Genomic DNA, 21,212 nt, shown 5'->3' on the forward strand with positions numbered 1-21,212 from the left:
TCCTGATGTTCCAGACGATTCCGGTACGGGTCCCAAGTGGACCTGGATCCTGGCTCTCACTACCGGCAAAGCAACGTCACTTTGGAAGTCGTCGGCTTTTGGCGCAGAGTGCGTCTTGACTGCACACCAGTTAAGTTTCTCCTCATCTCAGTGAGATCCCGTTCTCACTCGTTCCTGTTTGTGACTGTGCTATGATAAAGAACTGTTCCAAGAACTCTTCCTCAGAACCGCATGAATTCTGATATCAAACAATTGAGAACCCAGCTGTATCTCGTCCTGTTTAATTGGAACTGCGTTACAATATGCTGCACTTAACCTCTGACCTTTGGATACAACTTATGAACTATGCACAATTCCTGAACAGAGAACTTCATTTCTTAAGAAGAGAACTTTGTTTCCTGAACTCTGAAACAACTTGTGTTAAAACTTTTATGAACTGTGACTGTTTTGAGGCTCCAGTGCAGTGAGTGCATTCACTCACCCTGTGTGTCTTTATTCCCCATAGTTCCTGGTCTCAGAGGCAAGCATTCCACCTGGTCCTGAACCCTGAAACCATAGTTGATATTATCCTTCAAGACTGGCTCAGGATCCTGCAGCTCCCTCATTTCACCGCCAGGAGGCGGGCCATCTCTCCAGACTGCGGGCACCGCAGCGCAGCACCTTTATTTATTAAAAATAAATATATTTTCCTTTTTATTCTTCTCCATGTCCAGCTCCCTGCATTTGGGTCCATTGCCTTCAACGGTTCAGTTCCACCCGAACTGTTACGGTTCGGACGAGCATGGAGGACAAACCCAAAGGCAGGGAGCAGGGAATGGACATGAGAAAATGGATTTATTTACAATGGATTAATATACAGAGGAAAAATGATATGCAGGGGCGTAGTCTAGCCGAGTGGAGATGGGCCCGCACGGTGGTGGAACCAGGGGATCCGCAGTCCCGGCAACTTTGGTACTGGAGTTGTGGGTTTGGAGCCAAGTGGCTGCCACAAGCTGTCGACGAGGCTGGGAAAGAGACACAGATGGGTGAATGCTGAGCCAGTCACTTCCAGAAGCGGTTCACACAGTCAATCAGTGATAACTATCACAGCTGGTCAAGATATGCAGGCAGTTAGGCAGAATGATTCAATTCAGTTTCTTCGAGTTGTTCTTTATCAGGAAAAGTTCACAGTTCAGTTTGACTCAGTGATAACTGATCACTGCTGGTCCAGATAAGCAGGCAGTTAGACAGAATGAATCAGTTCAGTTTCTTCTAGTCGTTCTTTATCAGGAATACTTCACAGTTCAGTCTGTATAATATTCCAAGCAGAGTTCAGTGTGCAGCAGTTCGTATGAGCAAAAGGAGAGCAAGCACTTAACTTGGCAGATGTGGAGCGTGGGAGCTCAGTAACATGCGGCAGATGAGTCTTGGTAGCAATAGGATGCATCAGAGATAAGCAGCGGCTCTTTCAGGCTGATGTGTGGAAGAGAGAAAAAAATATATCAGCATGAACAAAATGGCCAGTCTTACCATGGAAGGTTTGCAGAGTTTCTGGCCAAGATGGAATGAGGAGCCGGAGTTCATATACTGATGCTGATTAGATGGGAATCAGGTGTGTCGATCAGCCTGCGGCGCACCACTTGTGCAAGAGAGGGAGAGAGGAGAGCAGCAGCAGGAGGACAGAACAGGCAGCTCACAACACAAACCTCTAACTATAACAGAAAGGATCTAAAGATGAGTTTAAAGCTATGTTAAAGTCCCCTCCAATGATGACTGCCGAATTGGCCATTAAGGGCCCTGTCCCACTGGCGTTTAGGAGGATTTGCGGATGGAATGTGCACAAAAGTGGTCCACATCTGCCAAACAACCGCAATAACCGTGTAACATTCCTGTATGAGTCGGCCGCCATCCGAACACGTCCGTGATCATGCATCACGCATGTCCGCAGCCAGGATTTTTGAGCGGCTCAAAAATCCTGCTGCGGATGAGATCCGCATCACTGCCTGAACACATACTGAAGACATACGCAGGACATACACAACCAACGCGCCGCATATCCCCTGTCATCTGCTGATATCCGCAACTGATGGGTTGGCGCGGCTTGGCGGCGGACCGGGACAGCATGCAAAACAGATATGACGTGTGCCCAGCACGGCCACATCACGGTCGCAAATGGTATGTCGCGCATGCAGACAGAGTGGGCACGGATGAAGCAAGTGCATCACGGCCGCTGTGCCCCTCATAGGGGCACCTCCGCGGTCGTCTTCGCTTCTGTTCCCTGTTATATCCGCTTTTCTTCCTCATGTATTCGCTTATCCACCCCGGGACATTTGTCATTTCCGCCCACCTTTGTTGCGGACGCTCAGCTTTTGTCTCCTCATTTCATGCGCAAAATCCTCCTAAATGCCAGTGGGACAGGGCCCTAAATTAGAAATCTGTGAAAACAATGTAGGAAAAAAGGTTGGGTCATCATTGTTGGGAGCATATAAATTAACAAATGTAAATATTTCGCTTAAAACCGACTTTCAGGATCTGTCAGAGTTATTAAGAATGAATGGAACTCTTCTATGAACTAATATACTTACTCCTCTTTGTCTGCTGTTATAACAAGTTGAAAAAGATTGACTAAATATTGGGCCAGTCAGTATATTTTCCTCTGCTTTCGATAGATGTGTTTCTTGTAGAAGACAAATATCTGCATTTAGTTTTATGATGTGATTCATGATTTTCACTCTCTTTGCCTGTGAGTGAATTCCACATACATTCCATGACACCAATTTTAAAGGATGCATATTAAAGAAAAAAAGAATTCTGATATTACATATTGAAAGGGCTCTCCTAAAAGACAGACACAAGTACGACATACATAACACATAAATTACACCTGTGCATATTGAGTGAGTGTAAATGAGTGAAACTGTGCCTGTAGTTTAAGGGGAGACTATGCATGCGGTGGGAGTGTGTTTAAATTATCCATCTTCTTAACACTGCAGACATCCTCAGAAAAGCCAAGGGGTTGTGGATGAATTCTGATACAGCTGACCATCTATATAAAGTTTATCTACTACCAAGTATGCACGTTCATTATTCTGCCTATGATGTTTCATGATTGGGTAAAGAACCTTTCTGCGGCCATTAATTTCTTTTGGAAACTGATCGTTTATTCCAAAGTGTATCCCAAAACAATGTGATGTTTGTAGATCACATTGCGATTTGTAGTGAGACTAGAGAGCACCTTAAGATGAGCCTGGAGAGGTGAAGATATGCTCTGGAGAGAAGGGAAATGAAAATCAGGAGGCTTAAGACTGAGTACGTGTGTGAATGAGTGTGAGAACAAGGGACTAGTGTAGTTGCAAGGAATAGAGATGGTGAAAGCAGATGAGTTTAAATACTTCAGGTCAACTACCCAAAGTAATGGAGAATGTGGTAGAGGGTGAAAAAGTCAAAGTCGGCTTTACTGTCAATTCTTCACATGTACTAGACATACAAGGAATCAAAATTTCATTTCTCACCTTCCCTCAGTGATAAAAGGACAAGAAATTTTGACAATAAGGACAGTAAAGTGCACAAGTATTTACAGTGTAGTGTCTGAGGTAGTAGTAAAAGTGGAAAGTGCAGTAGTGCAAACCATTCAGTACTTGTAGCAGCAGCAGATTTTTGTTAAGACAGTGTGCAAGTGGTGTGGGAGTGATAAAGTGAAACAGTGCAGGACATTGCTCATGGGCAACAGATTCTACATGCATACATATATATATATATATATATATATATATATATATATATATATATATATATATATATATATATATATATATATATATATCTCAGTGGTGGATGCTGGTCTTTCAAGGAGGGGAAGCTCAATTTTGGCCTACATCATAAAATGCATTGGTTTATTTATACGTAAATTCTACCCTCCGTTCCTTTTCAAGAAAATGATCTGTGACCCTGTCGTACCAACAAGGCATCTTTTCCAGGGACTTGAGTAGTATCCTCTCAATGGCCAGCAGAGCTAGGCTGCTTAAACGGCCTTGGCCCATGGTGTTGCGGGTGTAAGACTTGAGCCGCTTTAAACAGGAGAAGCTCCTCTCTACACTTGCAGATGTAGCTCCAAGCGTTGCCACTAATGACAATAGTTTTTACACCTGAGGCATTGCACTGTCCAACTCCATGTCTTTCAGAAACAGCAAGAAATCACATAGCTTTCCCCTGTTGCCCTGCAAGTCCTGGATTGAATATAGGACTTGAAGTTCAGACCTCAGTCTCCCTGAATCAAAAAACTGGCCAAAACGTTTCAGGACACTCTGAAATGCCTCCTCTGGAAACACTTGTCTCATCTCATCAAATTTCCCTGGATTGACCAATTCCAAGAAGCGCAGACTTTCCAACTTTACAAAACGCCGAGGTAGCTGCTCTGTGAGACTGTCTAGGATGGCCATGTACAGATTTCTGTAGCGCTCCTTGGGATCCTGTAATTGTGACAGATGGCGTTTTCTCATGGGCTCAGTTTGTGGGTCTGATGTGAGATCTGCTGCTTTGGCATAAACAGCTTGGAAAGCCCCCTCTGACCTCTTCTCTTTGACAAAAGCAAGAAGAGACTCAATTCTTTTCTTGCAGTACAGAACAAACGTAGCGCTCTGCTGGACAATGTCAAACACCACATCAGTCTCAGAGAAGATTTGTTCATATGTGTACAACACGAACACAAACTCAAGATCCTCCAGTTTCATCAGAAGGCCTTTGGCACAGTCTAATGTGTCATCATCCATGGACTTATCTGCAATGATCATCTCAAAAGTTTGCAGGAGGGCATCATAATTGTTTGCCACAACCTTGAGCAGCCTGCAGACTCAAGAAAAGACATCCTCTTTGTGGATTTTGAGAAAAATGTGGCAAACCCAGAGACTGATGCAAAAACTTTTCTGCACTCAGATAAGCATTTAGCCCCCTGAGACAGAACTACATTCAGTCTGTGTGCATAGCAATGCACAAACATTGCACTGGGGGCTATTGCTTTAACTATGGCCTGCAAACCATTGAGAGCTGAAGCCATGACAGCAGCCCCATCATAGGTTTGCGCCACAAGTTTCTACCTGAAATTGTAGCCCTGCATGTTCTCATTCAAGACTTCAAAAACAGACTGAGCATCTCTTGCCCCAGAAACATCAAAAAATCCAATAAAGCACTCCTGAATTTTACCTGCCCTATCCACATAGCAAACAATGAGAGAGTTGAGCATGGTAAGCTATATCAATTGTTTCATCCACCTGCAATGCAAAAAAGGCAGCAGCCTGGATTTCATCCTTGATCTCATCAGAAACAGTGGCTGAAAAAGCAGAGATCAAGTCATTTTGGATTGCATGGGACGTACCAGAAAACACAGCTGATGACTGGAATTGTGTGGCCAGGACAGAGTCATATTTAGCTAATGTTTCATTAAACTCCCTGTAATTCCCCTTGTTGGATGATTCAACACTCTCATCATGCCCGCTAAATGACAGCTCCTGACGGCCAAGCAAGGAAGTCACATCAATAAGGTGGTTTAGGAAAGCTCTGTTTTGTTTAACTGCTTCATTATGTTTTGCCACTTGAATGCGAGCGCCTTCATTGATTGCATGCTCAACCCTGACTCTGCCCAGGCAACTTAACCTTGCACATGCACTCATATGTTCATTGTTTTTTTCATGTCTTTTGTATGCCCTGTCAAAGTTGGACAGATCCCCAAAACCCACTTTTGACCAGACAACACATCCCTGAGATGGTTTCATCAAGAGGCATGGCCAACAGTACATTTTATTTGTTACAGCACTTCCAGTCAGCCAGCTCACTTTGTCATACCAGGACAGCTGAATAGACCTGTTACTTTCCACACCTTTTGCACCAAATTAATCTGAGGAGTTGATCTGCCCTGCTGTTTAACTCTAAGTTTTTCTTCGTAAGGAAGACTATCAAATGGCTTCGCCGAAATCCGGTCCACAACATTCAAATTGTCTGCCATTATGTGCAGCTTGCTACCTAGCTAGCTCGCTAGTTGGGACTGGCGCGAAGCTAGTGTGAAGTGTATCCGCCTGTGAGTGCTTTGTGATGGTGGAGGGGCTCAGCAGCACCCGCTGCTCGGTAGGGACAGAAACTGCGATAGAAGTCAGAAAGAGTGATACTGTTTAAAGCACTTCTGAAAACTTCTGATTATATTATAGATTGTAGATGATGGAATCCCTAAATTTCTTGAAATTGAATGTTGAGAAACATTGTTCTTAAACTGTTGGACTATTTTTTTTCATGCAGTTGTTCACAAAGTGGTGATCCTCACCCCATCTTTGCTTTAGAACGGCTGAGCCTTTTGGTGGATGCTCCTTTTATACCCAATCATGACACTCACAATTAGTGTCCTCAGTTCCCAAACACTTATTGAATGCTGTTAGAAGGAAAGGTGATGTAACACAGTGGTAAACATACCACTGTCCCAGCTTTTTTAAAATGTGGTGCAGGCATCCATTTCAAAATGAGCAAATATTTGCACAAAAACAATAAAGTTCATCAGTTTGAACATTAAATACCTTGCCTTTGTATTGTATTCAATTGAATATAGGTTGAAGAGGTTCCAATGGTTGTCATTGCCAAGAGTAGTAGTAGGAATAAGCTCCCACTACCTATAAAAAGCTCTCACAGCGGGTGTTTCATAGCCAAAACAATCAAGTCCAGCTCCTGGCCTTCTCGTGGCAGAACTGTTCTTACTGACAGGAGAAGGGGCAAAAGGTGGGTCACTGGCGCCATAAACCCAGTTGCTTCGGGCAGATGGGACTCGTAAACCTTGGCCGGTAGTCCATCTAAGTGAAGGAAAACACTGATTTCAAACCTCCACTGCCTTGCAGCTATTCCCATTTTTGGGAAAGGCTTCGGAAATAAACTCTGAGGAAAAATCAGGAGCTGGCGTCTCAACAGGCATCACAGCTTCGTTCTGGCAACTCCTGCGATGACATCGGTGCCAAGCTGTATCGGTTCTCTGCTCTTCCCTTGGACCACACCGGTGGAGTGGAGAGGGGGAACCTGCTGCATGGGCAGCAGCTGGCTCTCCAAATACCTTGCCCAAGCTTGCACGCTGAAGAGGCCACTCCAGAGTCACCTCAGAGTGACAATTACAACACAGGAAACAGCAGTGTACTGGTCATAAGCGTAACTCAACTGACGTAGAGTAGGGCATCAGGGGTTGTTTCCGATGGTGGGAGAGATCAATTGTCTCAGTAGACAGTTACCGCCCACCTTAAGCTGGGCAGCCCCAGCCAATAAGGTACTATCCCGCCACAGTCTGCCTGCTCCACTGGGTGCATGGGGCTTTAGGGCTTTAACCAGCCTGACCAGCAAACTGTAAACCCTGCACCAGACAATCACAGAAGCATCAAGAAAAAGAAACCAGCACTCAGAGTGGGCTGCTGGAATGTTAGAACTATGACCTCCGGACTGTTGGCAGACCTCCAAGAGATCGATGATGCGCGGAAGACGGCAGTGATCAACAATGAACTGCTGAGGCTCAGTGTCGACATTGCCGCACTGCAGAAGACTCGCCTGGCAGAATCCGGCCCACTGCATGAGAAGGATTACACTACTTCACACTGATACTGAAGCAGGCCTTTGATTTGTCGACCAAGGGAATCTGTCTCCGCACCAGGTCAGATGGCAAGCTGTTCAGCCTGTCCCGACTCAAAGCAAAGCCCAAAGTCCTTGAAGTTCTCATCAGAGACATGCTTTTCGCCGACAACGCTGCCCTAGTAGCACACTCTAATGCGCAGTTGCAGTGCCTCATGGACGGCTTCTCAAGTACCAGTTCAGGATTTGGCCTGACAATCAGCCTGAAAAAGACCAACGTGATAGCCCAGAACGTTGACCCTGCCCCACGAATCAGCATCAGTGACTATGGTCCAGGAGTTCACTTACCTTGGTTCCACTGTGACTGACAACCTCTCCATGGACACTGAGATTGGTAGATGGATCGGGTGAGCATCGATCACCTTTGCCAGACTATCAAAGCATGCATGGGAAAACTGCAAGCTGACAGCACACACCAAGGCTGCCATCTGCAGGGCCTGTGTCCTCAGTGCCTTGCTGTATGGCAGTGAGTCTTGGACCATGTACTCCAGACAAGAGCAGAGACTCAACACCTTCTACATGCGTTGCCTGCGGCACATCCTGGGCATCAAGTGGTCAGACAGGGTGACCAAAAATAAGGCGCTTGTCCTGGCTGGACTTTCCAGTGTTTACACACTGCTTTAGCAGTGCCATCTCCGCTGGCTCGGACATGTTTCCCGGATGCCTGATGGAAGGATCCCAAAAGATCTGCTCTATGTCGAGCTTAACTCTGGCAGCCGTGCGCAGGGAGGCCCCCAACTGCGTTTCAAGGACGCATGCAAACGAGACATGAAGGCACTCAAGTTGGACCCCAACAACTGGGAGCAGGTTGCTGCAAATAGAGACAAGTGGAGGAAGGAGCTTCACCAGGGTCTCCAGACTGGCGAAACTAAACTCCAGCAGGCAGCCAACAACAAGCGTGCTTGTCGCAAGCTCTGCCAGGCTACACACCCCAGTGATCTGACAACCTTCAAGTGCAGCCACTGCGGCAGAGACTGCCACCCCCGTATTGGTCTCTACCGACATACCAGGAGCTGCTTCAGCTCAAATTGACACCATACGGACCCTTACCAGGAGCATTTCCTTGGTCTTCTGAGACAGCAGGATGGCAGAATAGGTTGAAGAGGATTTGCAAATCATTGTATTCTGTTTTTTTTTTTTTTTTTATACTTTTCACACAACGTCCCGACTTCATTGGAATTGGGGTTTTATAATAATAAAATAAATAGAATAGGAATTAAACTGTCTATCTGTTTCTGAGTTTGCAAATGTATCTCCTCCTGAACTGGTTGGTGCATTTCAAGTAAATTTTCTGCAGTGTTGGGAGCACAAAGTATGAACATGTGCATTCCACACAGTTTATGAACCTGGTCAATGTGGCATATAGTTATATATATATATATATATATATATATATATATATATATATATATATATATATATATATATATATATATATATATACACATATATATATATATATATATACATATATATATATATACGAGGTCTGTTAGAAAAGTATCCGACCTTTTTGTTTTTTTCAAAAACCATATGGATTTGAATCATGTGTGATTGAATCAGACAAGCTTGAACCTTCATGCGCATGCGTGAGTTTTTTCACGCCTGTCGGTTGCGTCATTCGCCTGTGAGCAGGCTTTGTGTGAGCACTGGTCCACCCACCCGGAATTCCGCTCCTCTTTCCATGACAAAAACTCCTGTAACAGTGGAATGTGCCATTCATTTCTAAACTGGACGCTGTCTTGATCCGGTGTGTCGTCTGACTAGCACAGGAACTGTGAAAAGACGTGGACATCAGCACATTAAGACAGACGTGCGGAGGAGTTCCGCGCTTTGCGGTGGAGCTGCATGGTGCAAAGTAACGCCGTGATGAAGCCTTCCAGGACATGTTCGGGCATATCCAGCTCATGCACAATCACAATCGGATAATCACACGACTGAAAAGCAACCGGAATCCATCTGAAATCCACCTGAAAGCCGTCTTGTGAGACCAACACGGAGGTGGTTTTGTGCCGCGTAATGAACGGCTCCGTGGCACGTCCCTCCGCTTTTCTTTCCATGAAAAAAACTCCTGTAGCAGTGGAATGTGTCGAAAAAGTGCTGATGTCCACGACTTCTGCCTTTTTGTGAAAGTCAGACGAGGTCCCGGATCAACAAAGCCTTCAAGTTGGAAATGATCTGGTTGTTTCAGCGGGGTCTGAGCATGTCGATCGGCGCTGGGAGCGCACCGCGCTCTCAGCAGTTGTGGGCCATCTTTAAAGCGGCAGTAACACTCCTTAATCTGTATAATCCCCATAAAATCATGGGGGTGGACCAGAGAGAGTGGAACGAGAGGGTGGACCAGTGCTCACACAAAGCCTGCTCACAGGCGAATGACGCAACCGACAGGCGTGAAAAAACTCATGCATGCGCACGAAGGTTCAAGCTTGTCTGATGCAATCACACGTGATTCAAATCCATATGGTTTTTGAAAAAATAAAAAGGTTGGATACTTTTCTAACAGACCTCGTATATATATATATATATATGTGTGTGTGTGTGTGTGTGTGTGTGTGTGTGTGTGTGTGTGTGTGTGTGTGTGTGTGTGTGTGTGTGTGTGTGTGTGTGTGTGTGTACACAGGAAATTTTGCTGAGTAAAATTTACTCTGCTGGGATAACATTTGGTCCCAGTCTAAATAGAGTTAAATATACTCTACCACTGGGCTAAATCAATTCAACATAGTGTAAAATCAATTCTTATTGGAGTAAAACCACTTGCATTGATTAGGCGGTGTTGCAGACCGAACGGTCCGCCCTGCCTTTTCTGCTTAAAACTGCCCTCCAGTCATCATCTGTCTCAGCGACAGATATCTGAAACTTTGGTACAACAATCATTTCCACATAAATTCAGCATTATTTCATCAGAAAAGGTGGAGGAAGCGACAGCGCCACAGCTACATGGCTGCTACCCGTTGCGTTCAATGACTATCCATCATTTCAAAGCATCTTGGATTAACGCCTCCTTCCTGCTTAAAATGGCCTCGTTTCTGCTTAAAACTGACTTTGGAATGATTTAAGCAGTTTTACCTTGTCATCTGATAGTTAGTAATCCCATTAATCCATTTGATCACTTTGGGTGGAGACGGTCCGTCCACAGAGCAGCTGTGCTCCAAAATGACCCATGCGCAGTGGAGGCAGGGTGGGGGGACCATTTGGTCGGTGACACCAGTAGAGCTGATTTCACTCTACAATAGAGTGTTTTTTACTCTATGCAGGAATGGTGCAGACCGCCTCTGCCACTGCCTCTGGTACGAGGCAGGATCTGCTCTCTGAACTGCAAGAAAACAGAAATATTAATGTGCCCCGCACCCACCCCAGAGTCCACAACTGGCTCAGCAGGGGAACAAGGTTTCCCCTCCTGGACTGCTCCTGCAGCTGGAATGGATGGTGGGACCGCAGCTTCTGGGGCCTTCCTACGATGCCTCCTGGCATTTCTTCCTCCTTTTCCCGGCTCTGCTCGTTCCGCCGATCATCAAGGGCGGTGACCGTGGGGGACTGGCTGGTTCAGCAGGATGAGGAGTGGGAGACCTGGCTGACAGTGACGGGGCTAAACTTCCAGATCTCAGATCAGAGGCCGGAATGCTGGATTGAGGGCTGTCCAGTGGAAGGGCAAAGACTGAGGACAGACTATTTAGGGAGTGCTTGAGAGCAGAGGAAAATGTATCATTAAAAATGGCTGGAGACTGCAATTGTGTTAACCATTTGTCAATTGTGGAGATGAGGGAATGCACAGCAATATTAGTTTCTAGACTGAGTGGATTCAATAAGAGAGTGCAGACCTGCAGTATCCAGACTGAAGGGCGTGTCGGCAGGCAGAGTAGAGGTGGAAGGCAGGTTCACCACCGTGTCACAGTCTGAACCGCACTGATGAGTCTGTGGGCGTGGCCCTCCGCTGACATTGTGTCTAAATTTTTGCAGTCAAGTTCATGAGTGTAAAAAAAGCAATTAGGTCCTGTGCCCAGTCTGGAGGATTATCTTGGTTAAACAGATTTTCTAGAGAGGAAAGTTCAGGAAAAACATCAGCTGCCCAGGGTGTGCATCTACCACCTCCCTGGCCTGATTAAAAAAATCTCCTCCTCTTCTTGGGGTTGTAACAACAGCGGACAGAATTGAAACACAGTCTAAATTGTTCCCCAAATCTCCGATAGGAAACAAGATCAGGGAGGCTGCCTGTGGGGTTTTTTTCCTGGGGGGGGGGTCATTCTGTTATGGTTTGGCAGCAAGGACTTAAACCATTCAGAACTCCAGAATACAGGTCAGTCAAACATATAATTTATTTTCAGCTAGAGGTTCACAATTCACCAAGTCCAAGTGAGGGAAGTCATGAACAAAACTAAGACAACACCCACTCTGGTTGAGAAAATCCAAAAATGCAAAACAGGTGTGACAGGAAGATACAACAAAAACACAGTTTCAGTCTTTGATGCAAAGGGAATTCTGTGAGAGGAAGTTCAACAAAAACACACTGTAACCCAACTGTGAGTGAAGGAATCCAAAAAAAATGCAAAACTCAGAAGTGAGAGGAAGATATAACAAAAACATTGTTTTAACCTTTAAACTCAAGCGAGGGGGAATCCAGGACATGGGCAGCAAGGTAAACTCAGGCAGTCAATACAAACGTGCAAAAGTCCAAAAACAGCTTCAATCTAAAAGTGGACAAAGAAAACCACACTGGTTGCTTACGACAGTTAAACCATTGAGTGACATAGAACTCATACACATGACGCAGAAACAAACAACCAACAACAAACAACGAACCCCCAAGGACAAACATAAGAGTGAACACTTAAATACCCAGCTGTCCTGAATAGGGATGGGTATCGAGAACCGGTTCCTTTCGGGTATCGTTAAATGATTCGATCCACCGACATCAGTAAGCTTTGTGCTTAACTATTCTGTTATCGGTCCTTCAGAGTGGCCGTTGTTTTGGGGGGTGTTTGTCAGGAAAATTATCATTTCTCTACATTGATTACAGAACCTGCAGCGGGTCTGTAATCAACTTTACTGCAGCGCGGCTTTGCTTTGAACCTGGAACCAATCGAAGCAGTGGTTCGCAGATTGAAGCAATGCTTCGATTTATTGCTTTGTTTATTCTTTCTTTCTTTCGCTTAATTTTCCCCCGCTAAAACCCTAAAGTGCATACATCTGTGAGTATTATTTACTTTTTCTATGTTAAACCGACCTGTTATGGTCTTCTGAAACAGTTGATAGATGTATTTTATAACTTAAAAATGGGAGCAATGCTAACGCGTTAGCATGTCTATGGCATTTTCAATGTTAAAAGTTAGCATTAAGCAGTTGCAGCTGTCATCACGTTCGGGTGCATTTGTTTTCAAATTGTAATATTTCTTAAATTTATTTTTGTTTATATATTAATAATCTAATGATTATTATATACAATATATACTTATTCTATACAATTTATAGAAAGAGACAAAAAGAACCTGAATAGAAACACAACAGAAAATATAAAACCAACTAACAATGAACATATATAAATAAATAAATAAATACATACATACAGAAATAATTGTTTCCTGTGAACACCTAGTGACTCTTACACCTCCATTTCATCCTTGTCTTATTTAAGTTTAATGACAGTTTGTTTCGGTCAAACCATATTTTCAATGTGTTAATTTCTTCAGTGATTTCCTCCAGAACTATCTGCCAAACTAGAAAACTGCTGCATCCTAGTAAGAGCAGAATACTACTGGAATGAATTTGAATAGGGAAAGTTGTTGTTTTTTTCTCACCTAAATGGATGCTGCACTCACTGCAGTTTATTGTCTGGAATAGTCCCAGATTACATTTCAGAGCTTCTAGAATTCAAACATTTTCGTGCAGGTGATGTTGGGGGGTAATTTTAGGTTTCAGCTTTTTTGTTTTTCACCACTTTCATCCCTGAATATGTCAATCGTGAGTCACTTTTGTGTGGATTAAAGTTACTAACTGGGACTCCTGTCTTGTTGCGAGAAAGAAACAAGAATCGTCCTCCGTTCTGTTCACACAGCTCCAAACGTTGCGCGGCTCTCTGTCAAGTTAGAACGATTGAGTCCAGTCTGAATTAATAACTTCAAAGCGAAACACCGTTTTGTTTATTTTTATTTATGTCCAGAGATCAAGGATACAGTGACCAATTTCATATTTATTTACTTTAAGACTCAATGAAATACATAGAAAACCTGTAAAGCCTACTTTTCATACAAAATTCACAAGAGGTATTGTAAGGGAATCGAAAAGGAATCGGATCGATAAGCAGAATCGCTAATGGCATCGATATCGATAAAATCTTATCAGTACCCATCCCTAGTCCTGAATAGGCAAACGTGTACATCAAAATACATGTAGTAACTAACAAGGAACACCAGAGGGCAACAGAGAGCAAGCTTTACAAACAGGGTGACAGCAACATGGGATAATAAAACTAAACACAAGGTGGCGAGAGACACTAGAACCACACAGAAAGAAATATAATATAATACTTGATTTTAATTCAAGTCAGGAAATGACAAATGATAAGTAACACCAAGAGACATAATGAAATACTAATAATCAAGAATAAACACACAAATTCCAAAAGGGAAACCAACAGCACACTAGAACTTTAACACACCAAAAAATTAATACAAAGAGAAATATAAGAGATGAAGAACAGGAGACAGGAGGGGAACTTCAGGAAGTGCAATGGTGGACTGGGAGAGAAATAAAACAAACTACACATTAAACTCGGGAAGGTGCAAGAGGAAGACACAAGAATGACAGCACACAGGACTAACTTTAGACAAAGATATGACAGATGACAAAGACAACGAGCAGACAGAGAAGCCTCCTCCACGCATGAGAGAGAGAGAGCGGCAACACACTGACAGACCAACAACTGGCCTGAATAAGGCCGGATACTGGCCACCATTTAGGAGAAGGAATTCCCACTCCTAAATGACCAATCGGAGAGCAGCGCTCGCCCCACACCCCCAACTTGACCAAAGTGAGGTAGCCCGACAACTGGTGTCACCAACCGAACAGTCCCCCTAAAAATCCCCCCGATGACGCAGTTCATGAATTAAAACATAGGTGTCAAACTGTTTCCAGAAAGGGCCAAGAGGGTGCAGGTTTTCTTTGTAACCGCCGACTCCAGCAGGTGATTTCACTGATGAACATCACTTTGAGCAGATGGGAAGAGTTCATCAGTGAAATCACCTGCTGGAGTCGGCGGTTACAAAGAAAACCTGCACCCTCTTGGCCCTTTCTGGTAACAGTTTGGATTAAAACATGGATTAAAACATCGTTTCTGCTTCAAACTGCACTCCAGTCATCATCTATCTCAATGACAGATATCTGAAGCTTTTGTACAACAATCATTTCCACATAAATTCAGCATTATTTCATCATTCCATCTCAGATGTGCTGCTGTGGTCCAAAATGATGCATGTGCAGATGCAAAAGGCAGACCGATTTTTAGGGGCAGACCGGTCTGTGACACCGGCCCTGAATTGGGCCAGATACTGGCCTCTCTCTCCTAGCCTGTGATTGGTTAGTGGCCGAGACGCTGACGTCAGCCTTACTTTGGTCTTGCACAACCACTGCTTTCCTATTGGTCATTTAGGAGTGGGAAATCTCACTCCAAGAAAGTGAGGCTGACCAACGCTGACGTCAGCATCTCGGCCGCCAACCAATCACAGGCCAGCAGAGCGAGATAGGTGTCTGGCCTAATTCAGGCTGGCTGTTGGGCTAAAGACAAGAGAGGTGATCACAGAAATTAAAAGACCTGGGAACACATGAAAATACTCAACATAACTGGAACCTAACACATCCAGCCACTGATCGGACATCAGTGAAAAAATATTTTGCTGTCCATTCCTTATTAAACACTCAGCAGTCACGGTACAGTTTTCTTTTCTTTGGTCCGCTCATTTTTACAGAAGGGCGCAATGTGAAAAAGCCAAGTTGAGAGTAACGCTGCATTTATGTGCATTTGGAAACACTGGAGAAACAAGCTCTAACTAAAGAGCCAAATCACCAAAATAACATGAAGTTTAGGTCATTTTGGGTTCATCGAAGGAGCATTTGATTGCAGCATAAAACACCACACTCCAACAAGGGTCAATGTGCGCCATCTAATAGTGAAACTGAGTAATTGCAAGAACATCAAAACAAATGTGATTTAATGATAATTAAATGTAATAATATAGTTTGAATAAGTTAGGTGGGCTGGATTAAAAAGCCAAATGAGCAATAGATGACCCATAGGCCAAAGTTTGCCCATGCCGGTCTAGAGGGTTTGAATCATCTGCTGACTTTACTCTGCTCTCTGCAGACCTAGGAGGGATTTCTAAATGGGACATCATTCAGGACACTACAATAGGTAGCGATCATTACCCAGTTGTCTGTGAAATTGGACTGGGTACAGTAAAGCTTGAGGATGCAAGTTTTACCAGATGGAAATTAAGAAAAGCAAATCGGATAGCATACAATACAATTTGTAGTGTGAGGTTGGAGCACTTAAGCCAAGATTATTTTGATAGCATAGATAATTTTAATGGTAAAATTACAGAAATAATGCATTCTACTACAGTAGAAATAATTGGTAAAGGAAAGGATGCTGGACAACACAAATTGGTTCCCTGATGGTCAGATGAGTGTAAAAAAGCAGTGCAGGCAAGAAACAAAAAAAGTTAAAGCATCTTTTATTTTACCCAACCTAATAAAATATAGAAGAGTGCAAGCAGTTGTAAGGTGGGTGATAAGGAAGGCCAAACAAGACCAGCGGCAGCAGGTTTGAACTAGTATTGGAAGAGACACAAAGATTAGTGATGTGTGGGGTATGATCGAGAAGTTGGATGGTATCTTCTGTGCCAGGAGGGAGTATACTTTACCAACTATCAGATATAATAATGATATTTTGGGGAGTAATGAAGACAAGCCAGAGGTTTTGGCAAAAACATTTCTCAGAGTTCATAGTTCTGATAACCTGACTCCGGAAGCACAAGCCTGTAGAGATGAAATGTTGAGGGTGTATCCCAATAGCTTAGAGAAGAAGAAGAATTTTAATTATTAAATTACAGTTGAAAGTTGAAACAAGCGTCAGATGGAGTCAGAGCTACAGTAGTGTTCAGAATAATAGTAGTGCTATGTGACTAAAAAGATTAACCCAGGTTTTGAGTATATTTCTTATTGTTACATGGGAAACAAGGTACCAGTAGATTCAGTAGATTCTCACAAATCCAACAAGACCAAGCATTCATGATATGCACACTCTTAAGGCTATGAAATTGGGCTATTAGTAAAAAAAAAAGTAGAAAAGGGGGTGTTCACAATAATAGTAGCATCTGCTGTTGACGCTACAAACTCAAAACTATTATGTTGAAACTGCTTTTTTAGCAATCCTGTGAATCACTAAGCTAGTATTTACTTGTATAACCACAGTTTTTCATGATTTCTTCACATCTGCGAGGCATTAATTTTGTTGGTTTGGAACCAAGATTTTGCCTGTTTACTAGTGTGCTTGGGGTCATTGTCTTGTTGAAACACCCATTTCAAGGGCATGTCCTCTTCAGCATAAGGCAACATGACCTCTTCAAGTATTTTGACATATCCAAACTGATCCATGATACCTGGTATGCGATATATAGGCCCAACACCATCAGTCCACAAAATATTCCTCCATTTCTCTTTAGGCCAGTTGATGTGTTCTTTGGCAAATTGTAACCTCTTCTGCACATGTCGTTTATTTAACAGAGGGACTTTGCGGGGGATTCTTGCAAATAAATTAGCTTCACACAGGCATCTTCTAACTGTCACAGCAGCACTTACAGGTAACTCCAGACTGTCTTTGATCATCCTAGAGCTGATCAATGGGTGAGCCTTTGCCATTCTGGTTATTCTTCTATCCATTTTGATGGTTGTTTTCCATTTTCTTCCACACGTCTCTGTTTTTTTTTTTTGTCCATTTTAAAGCATTGGAGATCATTGTACATGAACAGCCTATAATTTTTTGCACCTGTGTATAAGTTTTCCCCCTCTAAGTCTGGTCTGTTTGAGGTTTCTTCCTCAAAAATGCCAGAAGGAGGGTTTTTTTTACCACTATCACCCTGTGTGCTTGCTCAGGGGCGGTTGGTAAGGTTAGACCTTACACGTGTGAAGCACCTTGAGGCAGTGTAGTTGTGATTTGGTGCTGTTTAAATAAAATAAATTGAATTATACAGTAGTTAGAGTTTGCTGTTTCCACAGTGAGACCCTAAAACCAAATAGCCAAATCACTGTTCACCTATCCTTTATTTGTTGAATTAGTTATATTATTATTGCATTATAAGACTTGTAAAAACAGCTATGTTCTGAAGTATAAAAAGGAAGTACCTGGTAACAAGTCACATCATGAAAGCATTTTCAGTTGTTAAACCTGTTCGCAGCTGTGATTAAAGGTCTCAGCGGTGGTGCATGACAAGAGTAGATGCTATACCTGAAGAGTACCTCATGAGTTAACCTTTCCAGTCACAAGAACAAATTGATATCGGGTGCAGGAGTAAACAAAAGTTCAGTTTGTGATATGTGAATCCAGAGAGATGAGATTTACCAATTAATCGCATTCAAGGATCAATGTTTGTTCTCTGATTATCAGTATATTCTGCACATTTTGGATACATTCAACTATTAATTCACCCAAGTAAAAGCTGTGTTGTCATTTTCAAATCATTGGTTAGCAAAAAATGTTAATTGCTTTGTCACTTGACAAGCTGTCAACAGGAAATAATCTAAATATGTTGTTAAGACTTTGCCAAATAAGAGTTCATTGGCATTATGGTCACTTAGAAGCGGCTTGTCTTGTCTAGAAGCTGACATTTCTCTGCTCGTCGCTCCCGCTAAGGATGTAATTTTATGTTGTCTGTCTTGCATGAAACTTACCAATAAATGCAGTGTTCAAGAGCCTGAGAGCATCTGTGTAAAAGCAGAGACACAAAGACTTATCTGTGACCGTTGTAGGATCGAACAATTCGGCACATGCAAACATTTACTTGTTGACAAGTTTCACTGCAGGTGTTACACAAGAAAGACACTATCATAACAAATGATTCATGGTTTACTTTCTATCAGCAACTGTCCATAACAGGACAAACTACACAGACTCCTGTATGTACATGCATATTAAAAGCAACACTATGTGCAACCGTAGGAGTCAATTTTAAATTAAACTACACCTGGAGTCATAAAACTGCACACAACTATTTATTGATTTATTTACTTGCACCAGCACAGACCTCCCGCTAGTGAAACAATCCAATTGAATCATTTGTTTTGTCTGCAGTTCCTGCTCCTTGTTGAATTTTGAGAGGTATAACATACAAGTCAGTAGTAACTTACACTGAGAATGGGGATTTCCAGAGAATTTTCTTGCCTGCTTGCAAAATATTCCACTTGGAGACATAAATAAATGTGTTCAGTTCAAAATTTGAAGACTCTTCTGTCTGCCAGCGCAAACAAAGACCAGGAGTTGTCCCAACATGACAAGCAGTCTACAGATGGAGGGTGTGGATTCCAGTTTTGACATGCAAATAGAACGGCCTCGGGAGTGCTCAAAGGTGGACATAAAACCTGTTTCAGATATTTAGCCACTCCCAGTGACTCAAAGTTCACACTGGTGAAAATCAAGACAATGTAAAGAGCCTGTGTGGGAATGAGCTGCCTCAACGCTTAGTGCTTACGCATGACTCGAATGAATGGTAATACTTTCTTATTAAAAGGGATGGGCACTGTTTCTGGTAAATTTATCTTTCCAAAAAATGCTGAATAGGAATTATATGACTCAATCTACCATATCTTACGGCAAGTGAGATAAATTCAGCAGCATGAAATATACATTAATCTATTGGTTTGTGATATTGTCACAAAAAGGGCCACATTTTCGTAACAGGAGCACAAATTCATTCTAATACATTCCGTGACAGCTGCACAAAAGGAGAAAGAGTAGGGTTAGGTTATGGTTAGGGTTAGGGTTGGGGGTAGGAGTAGGGTTAGTAATAGTGAGTTAAAAAACCCGTCACAAAAATTTGAATCATTTCACGACAGGAGCACGAAAAAAAACGTGAGACTGGGTTGGACTCAATGCAGCACCTATAGTAGAATTCAAAATGAACTCTCACTGAATAAATGTCAGATGTTACATTTGCATTGTGTAGCTATTTATGCATTTTTACATTCTAATTACTTACAACAGTAGTGTTCCGAATAATAGTAGTTCTATGTGACTAAAAAGATTAATCCAGGTTTTGAGTATATTTCTTATTGTTACATGGGAAACAAGGTACCAGTAGATTCAGTAGATTCTCACAAATCCAACAAGACCAAGCATTCATGAAATGCACACTCTTAAGGCTATGAAATTGGGCTATTAGTAAAAAAGAAAAGAAAAGGGGGTGTTCACAATAATAGTAGCATCTGCTGTTGATGCTACAAACTCAAAACTGTTATGTTCAAACTGCTTTTTTAGCAATCCTGTGAATTACTAAACTAGTATTTAGTTGTATAACCACAGTTTTTCATGATTTCTTCACATCTGTGAGGCATTAATTTTGTTGGTTTGGAAACAAGATTTTGCTTGTTTACTAGTGTGCTTGGGGTCATTGCCTTGTTGAAACACCCATTTCAAGGGCATGTCCTCTTCAGTATAAGGCAACATGACCTCTTCAAGTATTCTGACATATCCAAACTGATCCATGATACCTGGTATGCGATATATAGGCCCAACACCATAGTAGGAGAAACATGCCCATATCATGATGCTTGCACCACCATGCTTCACTGTCTTCACTGTGAACTGTGGCTTGAATTCAGAGTTTGGGGGTCATCTCACAAACTGTCTGCGGCCCTTGGACCCAAAAAGAACAATTTTACTGCCATCAGTCCACAAAATATTCCTCCATTTCTCTTTAGGCCAGTTGATGTGTTCTTTGGCAAATTGTAACCTCTTCTGCACGTCTTTTATTTAACAGAGGGACTTTGCGGGGGATTCTTGCAAATAAATTAGCTTCACACAGGCATCTTCTAACTGTCACAGCACTTACAGGTAACTCCAGACTGTATTTGATCATCCTGGAGCTGATCAATGGGTGAGCCTTTGCCATTCTGGTTATTCTTCTATCCATTTTGATGGTTGTTTTCCGTTTTCTTCCACGCGTCTCTGTTTTTTTTTTTGTCCATTTTAAAGCATTGGAGATCATTGTAGATGACCAGCCTATAATTTTTTGCACCTGTGTATAAGTTTTCCCCTCTCCAATCAACTTTTTAATCAAACTACGCTGTTCTTCTGAACAATGTCTTGAACGCCCCATTTTCCTCAGGCTTTCAAAGAGAAAAGCATGTTCAACAGGTGCTGGCTTCATCCTTAAATAGGGGACACCTGTTTCACACCTGTTTGTTCCACAATATTGACGAACTCACTGACTGAATGCCACACTACTATTATTGTGAACACCCCCTTTTCTACTTTTTTTTTACTAATAGCCCAATTTCATAGCCTTAAGAGTGTGCATATGAATGCTTGGTCTTGTTGGATTTGT

The 21,212-nt window shown here is 42.7% G+C and overlaps 1 long non-coding RNA gene across 1 annotated transcript in view; it reads right to left on the reverse strand.

Annotated features, from left to right (window-relative positions):
- Positions 1-19,243, reverse strand: part of LOC117523037 — a 51,076-nt gene extending 31,833 nt beyond the window's left edge. The window contains exons 1-3 of the long non-coding RNA XR_004564393.1: positions 19,018-19,243; positions 18,562-18,594; positions 482-1,452 (exon numbers count right to left, since the gene is read on the reverse strand). This is a non-coding gene — a long non-coding RNA (uncharacterized LOC117523037). The remainder of the gene's footprint in view (positions 1-481; positions 1,453-18,561; positions 18,595-19,017) is intronic.
- Positions 19,244-21,212: the final 1,969 nt, after the last annotated feature.

The sequence above is a fragment of the Thalassophryne amazonica genome, chromosome 13 (genome assembly GCF_902500255.1).
Source record: "Thalassophryne amazonica chromosome 13, fThaAma1.1, whole genome shotgun sequence".
In the NCBI taxonomy this organism is placed as follows: Eukaryota; Metazoa; Chordata; class Actinopteri; order Batrachoidiformes; family Batrachoididae; genus Thalassophryne; species Thalassophryne amazonica.